This window comes from Fundulus heteroclitus, chromosome 4 (genome assembly GCF_011125445.2).
Source record: "Fundulus heteroclitus isolate FHET01 chromosome 4, MU-UCD_Fhet_4.1, whole genome shotgun sequence".
Taxonomy (NCBI): Eukaryota; Metazoa; Chordata; class Actinopteri; order Cyprinodontiformes; family Fundulidae; genus Fundulus; species Fundulus heteroclitus.
The window spans coordinates 30,133,670-30,153,956 of NC_046364.1; the positions used below are offsets into that span (position 1 = coordinate 30,133,670).

The 20,287-nt window shown below is 38.3% G+C and overlaps 1 protein-coding gene across 3 annotated transcripts in view; it reads left to right on the plus strand.

Moving 5' to 3' along the window:
• Positions 1-20,287, plus strand: part of zfhx3 (zinc finger homeobox 3) — a 357,317-nt gene that overhangs the window by 36,307 nt on the left and 300,723 nt on the right. For all 3 annotated transcript variants that reach the window (XM_036136359.1, XM_036136362.1, XM_036136360.1), the window contains exon 2: positions 17,214-17,331. The gene's annotated coding sequence lies outside the window, so the exon portion shown is untranslated. The remainder of the gene's footprint in view (positions 1-17,213; positions 17,332-20,287) is intronic.

Here is a 20,287-nt window from a genome sequence, read left to right on the forward strand (position 1 = left end):
AGAGGACCTTGTGTAAAGGATATGAACACAAACGCACAAAAACAAGCAAGCAAAAACCCAAACAAAGCCACTCAAAGATTGTGCAGTGATGGACCATTGCATGTTGCTGACTCTCAAAAAAGTGCCAGGCCCAGATAAATAATACAGCCAAAGATGCTTTCTACTGTCGCTCCACGCCATCAACCCCCAAATGCTGAAGTTGACAACTCAGCTGAAAGATATGCATTATCCACTGGGGGCACAGGAGGAACAGGCTTATCCTGTAGGGTCCACATGTGTAAAAGCATGAAGAGGCGTCCCCTGTTACTTCTGACAGCCCACTTCTACCTGTACCCTTTACAGTCACAATCACAGCAAAGCAAAGGCAGGAACCATGTTAAAACCCCCTGTGCACAATGTCACATTTATCTGTCAAGGTTGCGATTAGCATGAACTCTGATCAGGCATGCTCGCGCACACTCACGGGCATGCAACACTCAATTCTGTACTTTATGCAAAGCACCTCCGGCGTTCACGCACTAGCTCCCCCTCCGTCACTCTCCTCAGTTCCTCACGCAGTCAACAAAGGAATTCAACCGCAGACTGGTTCCCCTGCTCTCTGTCACTATTTATTCTAATGTTGTCTGGCATTACAGGAGGAGCTCATAAAGAGTTCTGATAAATTAACGGTTGTATTGTTCAACTGCCACGGTCATTCTTGATCAGGACACCAATTATGGAGGGTAATTTTCTTACTCTCCCGTTTTCTTCCATATGTTCCCAACAAAAGAAGGGTTTCTGCAGGATGGATCAAGTTGACACATGGTGACAGATTCTTTTTTAAATCTTTTTTTTTCCTAATAATATTTCAGTGTTATGATGGCACTTACTGTATTTTTATAAATGCTTCCCCCATTTTCTTCTCTTCCTCAGGGGTAAAGCACAAAAGACAGCTCATCTGACTCAATTGAAGATGTCACCCAAGAATCTTTAACCTGAATAGAATAGTTTTGACTCTCCTTATGAAATGTGACAGATGAGGACGCGGTCTGTCTTTATTTGTAAAGATGTAGTCAGACAAGTATGCCTATGCCTAACTAGTGCAAGTCTAAAAATAAGTAAATAAACTAAGATGCTCGGAGGCAGGTGAAGGGAACCTCAGCTTTTTTCATAAACAATATATGAGGGGCTTTTTGCAAGTCAAATCCTTAAAGATTTACTGCTAGCTCTGCTCTCAGTGCTTTTTAAAGAGCGAAAGCGTATGCGTCTAAAATGGGGAGGAAGAAAGAGGGGTAAACAGAAAAAGGATACACTAAATAAGTATCACTGGGTAATATAAAAACTGTAGAAGTCAGACCATATTGGGTCTCTCTTTAAATGTTATTTTTAGGATGAACCGAAATTTGTTTTTTTATCTACTGCCTCCACCCCGAGCGCGCTGAAAACTGTGACGACAACACCAGTTCAGACACAGTCTGTGCAGGACAGTCAGACAGTGACCAGTAATTAAGAGCTTGGGGTTCCCACTGCATGTTATTGCCTTAATAGTCTCCAGGGGAAGATGCTTTTTGACTGCTGGTTGTGCAGTGACCTGTGCACATCAAGCTTTTCTCTGCTTATTGGGTTGTCTTCTTTCCACGCTAATGGCCATAGGGGGCTGCGTCCAGGCTTCACCTGACCACCGCTCACAGAGCCGGCTCTCTGGAACCGACAGGCGGAATGGAAATCACATTAACCAGACTCAAACCAAAATAAAATCCTACATTCGCGCGCGCTATATTCTAAACAAAAACAGGAGAGCGTCTCTGTTTTCCCCTTTCATCAGCAGCATGTGTCAGTTCGGCTTATTGTTGTTTACTTGTGCTTCACGGAGGCCGTCTGCCACCCACACCTCCTTTTTGGGGGCACTCGACAAGCACCTTGTGAGGATACAACTGGGGTCGAAGATCTGTAACAGAGTCAGGCCGATACATGGGGTCGACCTCTTTAGACTGCGACGAGTAATTTTGGGTTAAAAGGCGCATGGTTAATTGAATTTGTGACCAATTAATTTCTGATCTCTCGAATACATTTTGGTTATTTAAACACTCTGTTAAGCTGTTTCCATCAGTGAAATAATCTAGGCCACTGCAGTCCAGCACATCCCATCTTGCCTATAGGCTTAAAGGCAAGAAATGGAAGGTGAATTAAAGCTAAATTAGTTATCATAACAGCAAGATTTTTTTTTCTCTTAAGATTGTGTATTTTTGCTTTTTTTTTTTTTTTTTTATGCGAGTCTCCATGTCTCTCATCTTTCATCTGTGTGCGCAGTTCTGTGTCCAGGAGGCATCTAGACTCATTTCTTTTCTACCCTTTACATTGCACCTCATCATAAACTCCCCCCCCCCCCCACATGGACAATACTGTGGAGAATAAATTGACAATATTTCACCGCCAATGCTCCCTGCCCACTCTCAGTCCTTTAAAGGAGGGGGGGGGGGTGCAGATGCACTGGTAGTTTGTTGTTTTTATTTAATGTGCTGCTACGTCTATGTCATATTTTCTCTCTTTAATTGATGCCATGCCTGTGCTGTTGCCTATTGCACCATTGAGAGGATGCTTTCTCCTAGCAGGCCCTTATCTTTCTCTAATAGGCCTGGCACTCCTCTGAGGCCTTCAGCTGTGTCAGGCCACTGCTGCCTCACCGCGCCTCCGGTTTGAGCTGTTGCCGTGCTGCCCATTAGTTCTCTCTCCAGACTTTTCTATTCCCCGCGCTCATCCCTCTGCCACCTCACCCCCACCCCACAGCGTTCCCATCCCCATCTTTTACTTCTGCCTGCTCTGCTATCTGCTTTCCACCCCGCAGTGTTTCATCAACTATAATATGAGCTTTCACAATAAACATTTTCCCTCTTATTTTCTCTCTGTTGTTCTGGTCTGGTCCTGCCCGCAGAGCTAGACAAAAAAAAAAATCATTGTTTTCGAATATCTGGTTAGAGGGTATGCAATTAGTTCTCATTGTGAGGAACCAGATATGATGTGTTTAAAAAGTGTAATCAAGCAATTGAGATATTTAATTGAAAAAAAAAAAATAGAGAACATATTCTGGAAGTCCAGTGCTAAGTCATGTTGTAATGTGGTGAAATTCTACCCCTAAAAAATTTTTAAACCATAAATCCTACTGTACCCAGGGTAGGGAACAATGAAAACTGATAAAAGAGGGACCCTTCAGTGCAGCAGTTAATACACATACTTAATGATATTTATATATCAAGAGTCTTGTTGGTCTCATTAATACAAATGATCAATAACAATTAAATGAGTAAATTCCTAAGCCATCTTATTGCAAACCTTAAAGATAAATAAATCAATTTTGTTATGGAAAATTATCTATTTTTTTAAATCACAATATTGCCACTTCAAATCAAGTTTTAATGAATATTGGAACTAGTCACTTACAAAATCAACAGGTAAGCTATTAGTAATCACAGTTATGTATTAATGATTAATTATGTAAATAAACAAAGCCAAAACAAATTCAACACAGAGCTAGTAAAGTAAAAAAAACGTTCTCTGGGTGATTAAATGTGTAACATGATGAAAAGTTCTTTCTCTATTTCGCTGACACCCTTAGGCCCTTTGGCCCTTTGGTTGCATATTTTGAAATTCTAATTAACCAACTCAGTTAAAAGGAAAGTTTGAAGAGGAGAAGAAAATAGTGAAATTCAAAAGAAGAAATTTTCAGTCCATCAGTTCCCAACCAGAAACACCCCGATCCCAGAAGAGGACAACATAGTGGCTACTTTAGGGTTACATCACTTTTTCTTCTCTGACCCAACTTGGGTCAAATCAAGTTAACTGTAAGCTCTTAGCTCTTTGAAGGGGGTGTAGCGTAATTTATTTTAACTTGGTTGTACTTATTTTTATAAAATAAAACACCATCCCATAAACTTGTTTGAACTGTTTTTAAACGGAAAAGACTTCAGAGAAGAAATGTAGAAGGTCTTACAGAAAAAGTAATGAAACTAAACCAGATAGTTGGTCCATATAGATGCTCTTCAATTAATGAAAAACTAATTACTGAAGCTTATGTAGGTGTGATAAAATTTTTTTTGGTTGTGCAAAAATAATATAGATTTTAATAACCATGGGTGCTAAGTCCACGTTTCTTAATTCCCTTTGATTAATACAAAGTTATCATGTTGCTGTTTTTAAAGGGAAACACAAGTAAGCAACCATGCAACTCAATAAGCTTTGCCAAATACTCACTTCTTTTGGGGTTTTGTGGAGTAAAAATTAAGTTATCTTAAAGTATATAGCATAATACCACTAACCGAGTTTATGAACAATTGTGTGTTTAACAGAGATGAATGGATATTTTGTCCAGAAAAACTGGTTTTGTTGGTGTATTACTATGTTGCATGAAGCATAAGTAAGTTATGTTGTATTATTTTAAGGTTATAAGTATATCAACTTGACAATCTCTTAAAATCAACCACAAGGATATTTTTTTTAACTTTGTATTACTGTTTACCTTGCATTTATATAAGAACTAGGACATTCTTGATATTTCTCAGGATCAGAATGTATTACAGATCAATCAAAAATAATCATGCTTCAACTACAAATTCTAAGAAAAATCCTTGTGAATGTGTATCCTTATATTGTCTTTTTTTTACACTGTGTATTTTGATAAAATTAAAAGAGCAAACAAACAAATCTAAAGAGCAAACATTCTAAGGCTAAATCTACCAAACTACTGTTACAAGGTAAAGGTGGGATTTATGACTTGGGAACTAAAAATATCATCTAAGCTGATTAAAGTATAACACTCATCAAGAGACTATTGGTCTCTCAAAGGTCTGTCTTTAAAGTAAAAGGAGGATTTAAAAATCTCACGGTCACATGGACCTGTCAGTTTTCACTAGCAGAACCACAAGGGGACAGAATTCATAAGAGTGCCCTACTTGGGCCGACACAGCTGTTTACTTTCTCAGAACCAACTTGCATTTCAGCTGCAGCAGTTCCTTCTCCTCCATCTCCCCCTTGGCGGGAGAGACAACCAACTTTCTTGTAACTGAGGTGGCTTTGTCTGTCCAGAGGTCACTCAGAAACTGACAGCTGCCTGTTCTGGCTCGAGTTGTTTGATTTAGATTGTTCCTCACAATTAATAAACCTGGTTAGATATAAAGAAAAAGCAGTTAACAAGAGTTAACAGATGACGCTAATAGGGCCAGGTACTGAATCCGGTACTTTTATAGGTACCATCCGAATACCATGTTTTGGTACCTAAACGCATCACTGTGACACTTAGAGATCTGATGAGAGGTTGGTTTTCCAATGCCAAACATGAACACAGCATTGCACACACGGCCGTAATGACGTCAGTAGCCTCTGGTCGAGTAAGCAAAGCATGGCTGATAGAAAACGCTCGGAAGTCTAGCTCCACTTTCCAAAATGCGCTGCAGATTCCACTCGCTGCAATATTTGTGAGGGGAAGTACAAGGTCAGCGGTGGTAATATTTCTAATTTGAGGACGCAACTGGTCACAGCTGCCAATTTAGCAATTTTCTTGCTATATTTAGCAATTTTTCCGACACATCCAGCGACCTTTTTCCAAAAAAGTGACTGGTGAAAAATCTTGTGACTTTCTTCTGTTATTAGTGACTTCCCATGTAAGCATTAATCGTTCTGCAGTTATTGTCTTGAGAGAGCAGAGAGTCCTGCTGTGAGCCTCTTCCCCACTTCTCCAAGCACTGTCTCACAGACAGCTGTCTGCTGAAGCCTTGTCCTGTAACTCGCCTGTAGTCTGAGCAAAGGAAGTGGAGAGGAAAGCCTCTGTTCCCTCATTGCAAATGTATCCCGCCCAGATTTGCGAAGCGAGAAACTTGCATTAAAACAATTACCTCAATTTTATTCACACACGGCTTTAATGTCTAATTCCCTTTGTTCATTGTACACCTCTAATAACTGTTGTTTTGGTAAAAAATATTTTGATGTGCTGTGGATTTTGGCAATGTATAAAAATTCATAAATTATTTAATTAGGTTTATTTGTAGATCCAAACGAGTTTGTATATTGAGAAATATAAAAAAATTTAACATTTTTGTGATTTTATTAATAAACTGACATTTATTACAACATAAACACACAAAAGTACCAAAAATTGGTGCTGTTAAGTACTGGCATCGGTACCGTATCATTTCAAATGTGAAAGGTACCCATCCCTAGACACTAAACAAAATCCAGAACAGAAAAAGTTTCAGGACCTTTACTCAAAATTAGATCAAAGTAGGGTGGCATAAGTTGCAATCAAAAATATTATAACAATAATAAATGGATGAACTAATTAATTATCTGATAAATGAATGGTGATGGTATATTTATAAAATACTTTTCAGAGTCATATAGTGCTGTACAGTATAGTACTGTACAAGAACAACCAAATCCAAAACAGTGATCAATCCTTCAAGGCTCAGCCAGGCAAGGCTTATCCTAAGTTCCGGATATAATAGATTTTCCTGGTAAACTCTGCTCTCAACAGCGAGAATGAAGAGTTGTCACAAGATGCTGATTAATCTATCAGACGGTGAAATAGATAATATGCAGGAGCAGTTGCACATTAGACAGCTTATTAAAAAGATATATTTTAAAAACTTTTTTTCATGATTGAGGTTGTTTAAACTTTTGTTTCAAACTTGTGTTATTATCCTTTGGTGTTTTGGTTCTCATTTGTATTTTTGTTTTGTTCTTCATTATTGTTTATTATTGAGCTTGTCGCACTCTGTTGATTATTATGTGTCACTATTGTTAGAAAGGTGTTGCTATGCGGGTTCGTTCTTTGATTAGTTTATAATTGTTTTCTGTTCTTTGCACATTTGTTTCTCTCAGATTTGTGTTAGGCTTTGGTTTGCACTTTGTGCGTGTAGTTCAGCTTCCATTGTGTCGATTAGTTCCCTTCCCTCAGTTCCCTTGCTAAGCACTTTCCTTTCCTAGCTGTTCTGCATTCCCCTGATCAACTTGCCTACATTCAGGGTCATTCTCCACCCTTCCATCAAGATATAAGCTACCTGGTTTTCACTGATCTTCACAGGTTCTTCCTGTTACCTCAGTCATGCTCATGTTCACCTTATGCAAGATCTGTACGTTTTATGGTTCTATTATTAAACCTTCACTCTGCTCATCCCAAGTTCCTGTCTGTGTTTTGGCTCTGCTTCCACTGCTTCTTAATGAGCAAAATAGGATCATTCATATATAGTACGTTACTACGGAGCAATTTTATAAATAAAAATTGTTCCATCAGGCCTTTTCCTCCATGCTTTTTCTGTTAAAAAGTCACTTCTTTGTTTATTGTGCAATAAATTAATTATGACAGACCAAGTACTCGTATATAAAAAATGATTTTTCTCAGTTGCACATTAATGCCACATTTCAGTTTGCTCCATTGTTGCCAATTTATGGTGTTTTTCCCCATTTCATGGTTGGTGCACGGTACAGTTTTACTTTCCCTGTTGACGTTACCCTCTAGAAGAACTCTGCATCAACTGTTTTTCATTTCAGTGTGTTTGAAAGTGTGTTAAGACAAACACACACAATCCAACCTCTGTTTATTATCGTTATTTGGCTGAATGTGATTACACACCATGTGGTTCTTTGCATGCTCACAATGATTGAATAATCCATAAAATTCATTGGAAACTGCCATAAGAAAACATGCAACTTCCTTGAGCTACACACATCTGGGGAGTCAGGGTGATGCTTGTGACAAACTGCTACAGGCTTCTGTTGTTATTATTAGCGCGGACTGATGTCAGTGATAAGTATGTAGTGCTAAACAGAGAATGACCTGACACTGAGTGTTTTGCTAGTCCAGGTACACTGCTTGCACTTTTTCAATTGAGTGATTTTGCTTAGGTTGTCCTTTATATGTTTCCTTCCAAAACAGCTTCTATTCAGAGCCAAGATATTTCAGGCCTTTTCGTAACTTTTCTTTAGGTAAAGGACACTCTGTAAGGCAAGTCAGAAGTAGAACAATGAATGTGTGCAGTAGTAATGACCTGATGATCGGCCCACCTCAGTCTGCACTGTTCGATCAGTTTAAATTGTCTTCATCTATGTGTCACAATCCTAAGATGTTTGGTTATTTATTAGTTTTTAAGTTTTTGGATTGTGCATGTTTCAGTTAGTGTTTGTTTTGTGCATAGTTTACCTGTGTTTCTGTCATGAATCAGAAACAGAGGACCCTGAATTCAGCCAGACAAGCAAAAGGTTGTAATAAAAAGGTGATTTATTAACAAAGCAAAAACCAAAAGAGGGCACCAAGCCAAAAAGCAAGGAGGCAGTGTCCAAAAAACTTAAACAGTCCACAGCCAACACCCTAAATAAACTGATCAAGAGTCAGGCTGGTCTATTAACAAAAAGAGCAGAACAGGTGAAATAATCCAGGTAAAAACTAACAGAATCAAGTTGGGTACAGGCAGACAGGCAAAACAGGATCAGAGTTACCCCAGTCAGGAAAAAAACACAAACACAATGATCGGGCAGAGTGCAAGGGACAGAGGCAGCTATAAGTAGGGGAGTGAGCAGGTGAACAGAATTAAACTAATTACCAGACTAAGTGGAGCTGATCAGGGAAGTGGCTGAGGTGGAACTGAACTGACTGAATAACTGCCATGTGAAAACAGGTTAAACTAAAACAGTTCAAGAACCAATCTGAAACACAAAATAAATGACAAGACACAACCTAAGATGGAACTCAAACCAAGACTGAAACAGGACACAAGCTAAAATAGAAAACAAGAACCTAAAAACAGAAATTAAAACTAAGGCAGGAACTGAAACTATGACAGTTTCATGCCCTTCTAGTTTCCCACTCTAGTTGCCTCCCCTGCTGTGTGTATTTCTGTTGATTGTTGCTCACCTGTTTGTTAACCAGTTGATTACTTCCCAACATATTTAAGTTCCTGTTTTCTGTTCATTAGTCGCTGGATTCTCTGACGCTACCTGACGTTCTGCCCTGTTTGTCAAGTTTTCAGTTTATTAAATATATTACTCTTCTTGATGGCTCAGCGTCGCTCTTGCTGCACTTTGGGTCCACAACCTCCGCAAATCATGATACTATTGCAAAATTGTAGGATCTTTAAAACTTACAAACTGTCCTTTGGACATTATCCCTAACACAGTACTAAATCTGCTATTCATACAATTGGCTCAACTCTTCTCTTTTTTTAATTAATCTATGGGTTTCTTTAGGAGTTGTCCCTGCTGCATTTAAACATGTGCTGGTCAGACCTCTGTTCAAAAAGCCAAGTTTAGACCCTTCTGTACGTTAAAATTTTAGTCCTGTATTTTCTCACCTGCCCCTTCTTCCCAAAATCTTAAAAAAGTTAATTTTAGTCAACTGCAGTCCTTTTTAGAAACTATTTTCATCCTTATTTTAGCAGGGGAAAAGGCACCTACTAATTTGTCTCTCTGTATGTCAGATATCAAGCAGTGGCTGGCTCAAAATGTTTCATATTTAAATGAAGACAAAACTAAGTGTACTTTACTTTATGGCAACAGTGCAGCAACTAGCTTTGATCCTTCTTTCAGCTGTATCCCTACTGTTATAAATTTCGTGTGGTTTGACAAACAACAGTGTTGTCAAAACTCGTGGTCAAAGCCAAAATGTTTTTAAATCGTCATGACCTTAAAAAAGCAGTCCATGCTTTCATAACCTCACATCTGGACTACTGCAGTTCCCTGTATTTTGGTATTTAAGGAGTCACATCCAAACCATACAGAATACTGCTGTCGTCTCATAAGAAATACTAAGAACCATGTTCACATCACACCAATGCTTGCATCGCTTTAAGAATAATAATTCCTTTATTGTCTTGCAATGGGGAATTTCTGGATATTTTTACAGGCTCCCTATAGCTTAGAGTTGATTTGAAACTTTTATTGTTAGTTTTTAAAGTTCTTAATGGTTTTGGCTTTATTGAATTTGTGAGCTCTTTTTTGTGAGAATTTGTGAGCTCTGTTTGTGTGCATGGCCAAGTCTTGAGGGCCTCAAAGCAGCGGCAGTTGGAAGAGCCCAGGTCTAAATTAAATAGTGGGGTGATTGAGCTACAGGCTGAATTAAGGCAAGGCAAGGCAAATTCATTTGTATAGCACATTTCAGTACAGGGACAATGCAAAGTGCTTTACATGATTAAAATATAGGAAAATAAAACAGAATAAAAGCAAGTAGGAATGAAATGTAGAAACAAATAGAACATGGGAAAATAGAAACTAAAAGCAAACATGAAAACCAGTTGGACTATAAAGTTGAACTAATGATGTTTCAGTAAAACAGTTTAACTAGAACAGTTGAAGGCAGTCGTAAACAAATGTTTTTAATATTGATTTAAAGGAACTCAGGCTTTCTGCACTTTTACAGCTTTCTGGAAGTTTTGTTCCAGATAAGTGGAGCATAGGAACTAAATGCTGCTTCTCCTTGTTTAGTTCTGGTTCTAGGTATGCAGAACAGGCTGGAGCCAGACGACCTTAGTGGTCTGGATGGTTGATACACTGATAACAAGTCTGTGATGTATTTAGTTGCTAGGCCATTCAGGGATTTATAGACTAACAGAAGGATTTTAATGTCTATTCTCTGAGATACAGGGAGCCAGTGTAAGGACTTTAGAACTGGGGTTATGTGCTCTACTTTCTTAGTCTTAGTGAGGACGCGGGCAGCATCATTCTGGATCAGCTGCAGCTGTCTGATCCACTTTTTAGGCAGACCTGTGAAAACACCGTTGCAGTAATCAATTAGACTAAAAATAAACGCATGGATTAGTTTTTCCAGATCCTTCTGAGTCATTAGTCCTTTAATCCTGGAAATGTTCTTCAGGTGATAGAAAGCTGACCTTGTAATTGTCTTTAGATGGTTTTGGAGGTTCAGGTCTGAGTCCATCACTACTCCCAGATTTCGGGCCTGATTAGTGTTTTTTAGCTGAAGCGACTGAAGCTGTGTGCTAACTTTTGATCTCTCCTCTACTGGTCCAAAGATTATTACTTTAGTTTAGTTTTTATTCAATTAAAGAAAATGTTGGCACATTGCTTGAACTGCTTCATAGTCACCTGGTGACATGGTGATGTAGAGCTGCGTGTCGTCTGCATAGTTATGGTAGCTGATGTTGTTTTTTGTGATCTGAGCTAGAGGGAGCATGTAGATATTGAATAGGAGGGGGAATTAAGACTTATTCGTGATCTGGCCCTCTTCAAGTTAAGACCTAAGACATTTCTATATAGTTTGACTTTTAATACTGAGTAATAGTGACACTTTTCACATCTATTTGTCTATTGTTTCTTGTTTTTTTTATCTTAATGCTGTTTAACTACTTGCGTTTTTGTTTTATTTTACTGATTGTAATGTACTTCGCTTAACCTGGTGGTTATTGTAAAAGGCTGTACAAATAAAATAATAATTATTATTATTATTATTATTATTATTATCTTCAAGACTAGAAACAAGAGAGTTACATTTCTAAGTCAATATGCTTAGTTTTTATTGCTTTTACTTTTCTTATATACTCTTCTTATATGCACCTGGCATTTGCAGTTGCAATAATTTGCAATCCTACTGTGTAATGTCAATAAAAGCATTCTGATTGTGACTCTGATAAAGAATTAAAGTAAGCTAATTGGACTGTGTGCCACTAAGTTATTGGGACATCTTTGTATGTTCCAAATTAAAACAAAGAAAATAATTAGAAGTAATTCAGACTTTTATACCTTCAGAAAATACCTGTTGTCAAAATAACTGATTTAATTTTGCTTTATAGGTAAGTATGACTGAAAATCACTTGCATAGAAATCACAGTTTTGCCCAATGACTTGACCAAGAGGGGTAAACAGTTAGACCCAAAATGATTAATACCCCTAGCAGATTGAGGTTTAAAGCAATCTTTTAATTTTACCAACATATTTCTCTCACTAGCAAAAATTATCAGTGTTTCGGAGTGGCCCAGTCCTGACTTGAATCCAACAGAAAATATTTTGAGTCAAATATTAGGGGTAAAAATGACTGCATTGAAAAAGGGGGACAATTGGACCGGGAGGCCACCACCCCTGTTTAAAGGTGGGGGATTTCTCTTCACAAAAATGGCTGCCTTTACGCCCCTTTCAAACCAGCCATCCTCCCTGTCCAGCATGAGAACATCTTCACCCCTGAAAGAGTGACCTCTGGCCTGAAGATGAGTGTAAACGCCCAGATGTGTTTTAGGGTTTGAAAGCTATTGAGATATCATGTTTAGAAAATAAACGGCTCAGTTTTTCTGAAATTCCCGCAACATAAGGAATGACTACTGGTTTGGGGTCCTCTTTTCACCTGATGGGTGTTGCTCCGCTATGCGAGGGTACTGCTTATAAGGTTGAGTTTACCTTTAACTCCTCAGACTAATGAAGTCACATGGGGAAGAGATGAAATGTTTCAACAAGGAACCCATCCAGTGGACCTACTATTTTTTTTTTTTTTTTTTTTTGCATAAATCTTTAGACAAATCTGTTTTTAAACAAAAGTTCAACAAAAAGAGTCTCTCCCCTCTTACATTTTTTTTTCTGTTGAAAGATGTCTCATTTCCTGTCTGAAACAAACTTTATGATGGTATGAATTAAATTTTAATCTTCCAGCGGCATTAATAGTTTGGGTTTAGCTTTATATTGTAGTATTAGTCCAAGAATAAAGCCTTGTGGAATTCCATTTTTGACTCAAACCAATCCCGTGCAGTTGCCTTAACTGTAAGAATATGTTCAAGGATTTGTAATGGGTTTTGTTTAGTATTATTTTTTTTATTTTAATTAGGAGAATAGGAAATACAGTTGAGGTTTTTGGTGCAGCTGCAGAGGAAGACACTTCTGGGAACAGTGTCAGTGGGAAATATCTGCCAACTGTATGAACTATGAACTTGATTATTTTCTCCCCTTTCATATGAGGTAGCAAGCTGGATCTGGAACAAAAGGGTAACTTCTGATAACTTTGGCAGATTGCATCAAGACACAATGCAATCTGCTGGGTTTCCTTAGATGGAAACTTTTTGACCAATCTGATTTGATTTAATTTGACTTTAAGTGCCTTGAGATGGCATGTTGTGAATTGGTGTTATATAAATAAAAAAATCGAGTGAATTGGTGGATTAGAGTGGCATTTAAACTTTTTTTGTCGATTCCTTAAAAAAACTGGGCAATAACATCTTAAAACTCAACTTGGTAGCTGCTAGTTACTGGCTTATAGATCTGGATAAGAATACTTTTTTAAGAGTTGTTTAAATTGAAGAATGCTAGAATGTCTGTAGTGCATACATGCTCGCTAAACATTTGTCAGCTATAAACATTGCTGGTATTAAAGAGATTTTTTTAATTTTACAAACTGGTTTGTATATTTGGAGAAAAAGCTCCTGGATTAGATCAGGGCCATGCAAACTTTACAGTAAATTGAAACATTCTTGCCCTGTCTGTAGATGAAAATATTATTGCTGTTAGTTCTGAGAATTCAACAGACCAAAAGAGACTGAAAGCAAAAACAATTTTCTACAAGCATTTCTAAAAGTGGTTGAACTCACAATAAATCGGTGGAAAAAGTAACAGATATTAGTGGTACTCTTGAGCGAAACAATTTTATGTACAAAGAAGCCATTACTAAGAGCACATAACACTTGGATATTTTTAATAAACCTATTTTTCTTTTAATAATAATGATAGAGTTCAAACTTTGTTAGTCTTTCCCAAACTTTGGCTGAATATTATCAGTGTAATTAATGAATAATCAATAAATATTTTATTTGTTCTTTGTCAAGTGTGATAATTAGTTTTTGTTCTACTCAATATTTAAAGGATCAGTGCCTCCAAATCCAAGGCCATGGTCTTGAGCCGGAAAATGGTAGAGTGCCTTCTCCACTTGGGGCAGGACATCTTCCCTGACCCGCAGGAGTTTAAGTATCTTAGGGTCTTGTTCACGAATGAGAGAGATATAAAGGGAGATCAAAAGGCAGATTGGTGGTCCGTCTGCAGTGAAGCGGGCGCTGTACCGGTCTGTTGTGGTGAAGAGAGAGCTGAGTCAAAAAGCAAAGCTCTCGATTTACCAGTCGATCTACGTTCCCACCCTCATCTATGGTCATATACTACTGGAGCCTGCTGGAAAAGAAACGGCTCGTGGTGCTCAGCTAGCTAATCACGCATTTTAACATCCATTCCACCACTTCTTCCCATTGGCAGAAAGTGAGGGATTTCTAGGAATTTGGCACAATAAATGTAGGCAACATTACCCTCGACTATGAAGGGTAAAACGTCCACGGAGAGTCAGCGCTGAGACCGCGCAGCTGACAGTATGCGCACAGTACACCCGAGTAAGTGAGAGCCTTTAGGCTGTTACCCCTACCCGGATAAGCGGCAGAAGATGGATGGATTATAAACTATTGAGTTTGGACCATGCAGTTAAGGAAAATTCTTTTGACAAATTCCTGTTACCTCAATAAGTCAGAAAAGTCGGTTTCAGTAAACAATTCTTTACAAGTTTGTTGGCACCTCATTATAATATACATGTTAAGGTGATTTTAAGTTGTCAGGTGTACTATTCATGGCATTTCCTATTGTGACTGATACTGCATCTTAAAAATATTTTTTTTATATTAGATTCAGATTTGCTAAATGCTAGGACATTACCATAAAATACATTATTCAGGACTGTTTAATGTTGTCGATGTCTTGCTAAAGAAGCCTAAACAGTGAAATCTGACACTGTGACACTAGGCTGTCTTGGAATGAAAGCCTGTGAAGGCATTGACAGATTGGCAAAGCAGTTTGTTCAACCAAATTTAACAATGATAGATCATTATCACAACTTTTGGCAAAATCTATAAAATCAATGGGCCTGCAGGAGGAGCAGGATTAGAATTACTAACACACTAAGAGAGTGTTAAAGTGCCTGAGTATGGATCTCAGTTGTGGCTTGGATCAATGGCATTTGTGGACACTAAGCTCAATAACAAACCATCTAAGAACTGGTTAGAAGAAGAAAGAAATAGATGTGAAAAGCAAATTTGCTGGTAGAGAAGCTAATATCCTGTGCGCGCCTGGCTGAACATGAGCTGTGCAGCTGCTAGCGGGAAAACAGTGGAGAAAGCTGAAGAGGAATAGATCCTGCTGCTGAAATGATACAGATACAAATGTAGCTGCCTTTATTGATATTTCTCCCTCATTGATATTGGCAGACAGGGTTGAAGAATGTAAGAACGCATTGATCTTAAAGGGAGGGAAATGCATTGAGTGGCACAATTTAATTTGAGCATTGAGTGTTTTCAGACAGACAAGTGATGCTGTGGTCTTTATTGAAAACAATGTATAACAAATAACGCTAAGGTTTTATTTCTTAAAGGACTATATATATCTTTCAAATGTGGAGATTCTTGCCTGGAATCTCAAGGCTGTTAGTGTTCACTGGTTTTGCACCACTTACTAAAATAAATAAAATGTAAAAAAAGAAAAAAAAGAAAAAATAGGGGCTTGATGTTCTCATTTTAGCAGAAGGTAATACAGTGGACTACTTCTTCAAAGCTGACTCTTATTTCATTTCATTCAATTTTACAAATGCAAGATATAAATGTGTAATGCAAAACATATAAAGGAAACAGAACTATAGAAAGGACTTTTAAATATGTTGCCAGTAGCACTACCTTTCATGACCTAACAACAATAATAACAAACCTGATACTTCAGATAATAACATTTTGATCACCGATTTTGTTTTGTTCGGTGAAAGTTTGAAGTGAATAAATAGTGAGATTATCACATACGAAGGTTTCAGCTTTTCAAGCAACCTGAAATGTCATCCATCCATCCATCCATCCATCCATCCATCCATCCATCCATCCATCCATCCATCCATCCATCCTGCAAAGCTGGACATCTCTATTCCCACCAACACTACACACCTCAGTCTCAGGGATCATAGCCTGCTCCGGGTTAAATAGGATATGTACAGTATATAGTCCCTCCAGCATGGTTCTGGCTCTGCCTCTGTGGTGTCCGTCCAGGGCAATGAGAACCCAATGATCCTGCAACATCCCTCACAAAATACCCTGAGGGACATAGACACGAGTCTTCTCCAGATACACAACACCCAAGTGGATCAGACAGTCCAGCTCCCATGACACCTTCAGCAATTTTTACTAAAGATCTGCTTCTCTGTTTCACAGGCAGAATTAATGAATGTGAGGTTTTAGATTAGTCTCTGCTTCAACACATGATTGTGATTAGCAGGATGCTGTAGAACTTGGCTGCTGATGAGGCAATTATTCTGTTTGATTTTGGTATGTTGGACCAGGGATACATCCAAAAGATGCAGGACACCAGCTCTCAAGGACTGGAGTTTGACATCTTTGCCCTGGAGTAAAGATTTGGAGGGAGGCTGGGAAGTGGGATCCCTCAGTAACTGGAACACAAGCTTTAGTGCCCTTTGTAGATGGATTGAAAGAAGTATGGACAGATGTGTGGATGGAAATTTTGAGTGAAAACATTGCTTAACAACATAGATTTTATGTGCACCAAAATTAACTTTTGATTTTACCAGAAAGAAAACTAATTTTACGTTCCTTATCTAAATCTGAATGAGCATGTGCTTTTACTTGGTGATTATATGGCCAACGTTCACCAACTGTAGCTCCAAATGTTAACAGCTGAGAAGGTTATAGGTAGCACTTGAGCTTTGGTTGAACAACATCACTTCTCAAAGAACACAAGTGGGTTATGTTTACAAAAGGCCGGGTGGTACAGCAAGACAACAAACCAACTTTATAGGCTTGGAGGACAATGCAAAGGGGAGAATGGTAGAAAGAAGAGCAGAGACTGTTCTGGGAAGTGCAAAAATAAGGACAGGTACAAAGGAAGGGAACAAGTGAAAAGGCAGATTGTTCCAAATGGAAGATGGGTGCAGCTCCATAGTAAACTGAGAAGCTCAGGCTCCCTTTGATGGGACTAGTTTGATTCTACCACCTCTTTGAGAGGTACGAGCGATAAATGGAGTCAGATACAAATAATGCATAATTAAACCCCTTAATGAGTCTCAGCATCCTTTTTTTGTCACCCTTGCAACTATTTTCTATGTAAACGCCTGGTTTGGATGAAGAAAATCTTCTTTCAGAGATGTCAAAGAAGTTTCTGACAGAGCAGTTATCACAGCATGTCAAATTGCTCCAGCTCAAGAAATAATTTGGATTTTTTTTTTCTTTCTTTTTCAGAGAGCGCTGCAAAACAAAAGCCTCCACCCCTCCCTAATTTGCCTCGGCAGGGTCCCTCTGGCTGGGGGGTCCGCATGGAAAGAAAGGGTTTTACCAGAGGATTATAGGAGGAGAGGGGGTAAGATGAGATGAGAGAGCATGTGTGTGTGTGTGTGCGTGTGTAAGATGAGGTGTGGTGGTGATGGGGTTGCAAGCAATTTTATCCAAAATGCTGCAATTGTCCCCAAGATTGTACAGTGCAGAGCGGTAGCACTCATTTTCTAGTCTATTCATTATCTCCTCTGTATTTACTTATCCTTGTCTCTCAAGAAAAAAAAAAATCTGTGTTAAAAGGGGCGCTTTTATTCAGTAGATGGTTTTTAACAGAGCTTTATCCTCTGACGTGGTTGAGTTAACCTAAACTGTTGGTATCTTATGAGAGTGGCATGAATAGCAAATTAGTAGTTTTCGGGTTTCCTCTAGTAATAGACACTGTATTAGATTCCTGATTTCATCCAATTGCATTCCCCCTCTGTCTCACATCACGCTTTCCTTTTGAATAAAATTGCCAATTTTGTTGGCTTAAATTAGTGCAATGAGAATTATAATATAATTTTGAGACAGGAAGAGAAAATTGTATGCCAGGTTTTTTTTTTTTTTTTTTTTGATATCCTGTACAATAGGAGTTTGTGATTTTACTTTTTCTTTGAAATGTAATTCGCTCATAAATGATTCATATTTGGTGAGAGATCATATGACAGAGAATAATAAACAAGTACTGGCTGTCGTATTTACATTCAAATAAATGCAGCCAAAGGGAGTTCATATGAAAATATATTTCTCCTGTTTTTTGTTTCCCTGTAAAACATAGTTGTCATTGTCCCTCTCAATGAATGTCAGTGCAGATTTACACTACTGTCATGGCGGTATCTTAGCGTTTGATAAAACGTTGTTATTTTAGATTCCGTCACCATCAAGATCCATGTAGAAACCACGTGTTTCTTTAACACTTGGATGTGATGAGGAGTTTTATTTGGGAAGTTTGTGGCTTTTGTACAAGACATGAGCTACAACTGCAGCTGCATATGAATTATTTTCTAAATAACTCAATCCCGAGATCTAAATATTGTAATTATTTAGAAAGACCCACTGAGCAAGAAAGAAATGTACATTTTTGGCCAAATCCGTTCAAAGCAAATTTGAGTTACAATTTGCTGTTCAGATACATGTGGGAGGCACAGCTCACTGGGAATAAGCCCCAGTATTAAAAGATGTTAAAGTGTGGTTACTGATACAGTAGACTACCACCACCTCATTGCAGATAAAGTAAAGTCTGCTACAGAAATAACTTAAAGAAACATCTCCTTAGGGCACTCAGCCTACCCAATCTCTTAGGGAGAAAAATGTCCTATTAAAAACTCCTGAACAATAGGATTTTTTTTCCCTCCCTTCCAACTTAATTACTGATATTTCTCTTTAATAGGTGCATGATTTGAGGTAGATAATTAGATGGGATATTGAACTGGGCCTCCAGGGGGCTCAGGTCTAGTGGATCAGGCACACAAAGATGAGTGTAGGCGCCATCTTTTCAAATTATTCTGGGAGGCCAGTGCTCCCAAGCAGCTTATGCAGCTAAGGCTGGGTAATTAAATTATAATTTAACCTGCTGAGGGTGGAGTGGTTGGACTGGACTGAATTTGGGGGTAAAATGGCACTGACAGGATTTACACTTAATGAAATAATAAAGCAACACCAGCAAGGAAGCTGGCAGTGAAGTAACAGATGTATTGCCACTTGGCTTTCTGTTTATCCACTCATAGGCGCTGAGGGAAGGTTCAAACCTAATGAGTGCTCCTCTCCATTTTCTTCTTGTACTTTTTCCTTTTCTTTACTGTGTTTTCCGTCTAGTGGATGATAGTATACTTTAGTCAATGCAAAACTGTTTTATTCTTTTACTTTTTTCTCTATATAGTTGCTCTGAATGTGTGTAACACGCTTCTTTCATTTGGAATGAACACTAGTGTTTACACCGCTTTATGGGATTTTGAAAGAACGTCAAACAATGTATATAATTTACACAGGCAACAGAGACTTGTTCTATTTTGTATTTACACTCCGTTGTTCTGAAAAAAATAGACTACATTTGTTGTTCTTTTTAACGGATCTTTGTTAATCATTTGTCGAATCATTTTGGTGACTTTTGGCATGCATGTCTGATTCCTTACACAAGTATTTATACTCCTGAACTACCAAAAAAACAAACAAACAATAAAACTAAAACATGATTGTGCATTTGAATTCACAACCCTTAATTTAACGCTTAGAGGTGTAATGACAGCAAAAAGTGGCTCCACTAAGTTTTATTGGCAGAATGGCACAGACTAAAGGCTGAAATGTTGCTCCATTTGTCTTTGCAAAATAGTGCAAGCTCAGTCAGACTGGATGGGAATCATCTGTGAAAATGTGCTTTCAAGTCTCGCTTTGGATTCTCAGTGGGATTCATTTAAATTATAATTTTGACCAAGCCTTATAAATACATGGAAATGCTTTAATCTACACCACTTCCTTGTAGCTCTGACTGCATATTGAAGGTCTTTGTCCTCCTGAGGTGAACCTCCATCCTTGTCTAAAGTTTTGTGCAGTCACTAATATGTGCTTTCCAGGTTTGCTTTGTATTAAGTTCAAGAAGCACTCAAGAGAAGCACCTTAACAGCATGATTGCAGCCACTGCCATGGGCGACTGTGGCTTGGTGGATATTAACCATCGTGCTATTGGAAGGTTGTGAGTTCAATTCCAGCTGTCACGTATCAATGTTCCTCAATTTCGCAACAAAGTTCTTATGCTCACTTGAGGTGTTTTTGTAAAAAAAAGTTGATGCACAAAACAGGAAATAAAAACTCGTTTGCCAAATAAGTTCTGACGTAGCGAACATTTACCACACACGACTGATCAGCTGTTTCTGCTATAGGTGTCTTCTCGGATATTCCCATTACACATATAGAACTGCATTTCTTCCTCAACATCTCTGGACTCCAAGTAACATCGTCTATACTAGTTGACATGACAGGACAGGTGCAACTTGCCAGATAGCAAC